This window comes from Propithecus coquereli, unplaced genomic scaffold (assembly GCF_000956105.1).
Source record: "Propithecus coquereli isolate 6110/MARCELLA unplaced genomic scaffold, Pcoq_1.0 Scaffold74, whole genome shotgun sequence".
NCBI lineage: Eukaryota > Metazoa > Chordata > Mammalia > Primates > Indriidae > Propithecus > Propithecus coquereli.
In genome coordinates, this window is record NW_012153507.1 from 933,668 (window position 1) to 935,214 (window position 1,547).

Below are 1,547 nucleotides of genomic sequence, written 5' to 3' on the forward strand. Positions count from 1 at the left end.
GGAATGGTTTGATCATGTACCTAAAAAAAAAAATAGAGAGTAAGTGTACTACACAGTGATTGTCAAATATGTTGACCCAAGTACTCCTAATGACACAAGGGAAAATCTCTTCCAACCCCTCTGCCCTCCTAGTGTGACACAGGGGAGGTCCGTAGAAGAGACAGGTAGTGGCTGCAGTGTAGAATCACGCCCTAAGTGGCAAGCTTTATATTCAAGTTTTAGGCAAGTAATGAATTCTATTCTACAGTATGCTCCTGTTCTTTCCATTTAAAGGATTAGATGCCCTCCTCCCCTAAAAAACAAAACTTAGAGTAGAATTACTACTCCTTGAAGAAGCCTCCTGTTCTCCTTAGTTTCACATTTTTCTCCCTAACACCTTGACATGTATCTGTGGTTTGAGAATCACAACTCCAACCTTTTTCTATGTCAAATTCTCTTCCACTCTTTAACATTCAGTGGAGCATTCTTAAAGAATGATGAGAGGTAATCTCTTAATGAAAAACTGAATCATATGCATACTAAGTCTTATCAAGCAGTGAGATTCTGTTATTTTTAATAGAAAAGTCTTTAAATTACATTCTCTCATAATACTTGAAACTATGAAAAAAATTGAAAAGGTTTAATTATCCTATTTACTGATAAAACTTGCTTTCGCTCCAAATTTTTTACTCTCTCTGGTGTGAGCTGTAGTAACACCGCTGCAGGTGTTTTAAAAGTAAGTTGTATTGATTCAAGACATGTTGAGTATCCGTCCAAATTTTAGTTATGAGGAATAGGTGAAAAGGTTCCTGTCGAGGGGTGTCAATTTGGCCCTAAGAGGCAAACTTTTCTGACAGTTCTGTACAAAGCAGGGGTTTGCTGAGTAACTGCCCCTATTATTTAGTAATTGACCCTGACAGCAGTGAAAAATTGAGGGGAGAGGGCGTGCAGAGAGTTAACAAGAAGAACCTCAAGTAATACAAAATGTCCAGGAAGCAGGAAAACTGAAAACCACACAGTAGAAGGAACATTGTTTCTGCCTAGTGACCGATTTTTCCTCATTTGGCTAAAAAAAGAGGCATGGGACTCAAATGTTCTAGGTGAATGCCAAATTTGAGACCCAACGGAGTGGCAAAACTGGGAGATTTTACTCATCTAGTGGAAGGATTGCCCACATGTCCATTTTAATGGCAGCTCTTCCACAGCAGGTTATGTGTTAAATGCACAGAGAAGGCAACTAAGTACATACTCATGCATTCACATTTTGTTCATTTTTGTATATCTGGTTACCTACCAAGCATAGTACCTTGTACATAGATGAAACTCAGCAATTCACCCACTCATTTGCATAACATATAGCATTTATTAAGCACCCACTATACTCTGGTGATGAGGATACATCAGGGAAGAAAACAAAGCTCCCTGTGGAGTTTATGTTCTGGTATCACCAAGATAATTGCATACTGTGGCTGCAACCTGGGGCATCAGTGGTCCAAAACGTCATCAAATGCCCAGACTCTGGAGCCAGATGGCCTCGGTTTAACAGTATGCTCTGCCACTTGCTAACT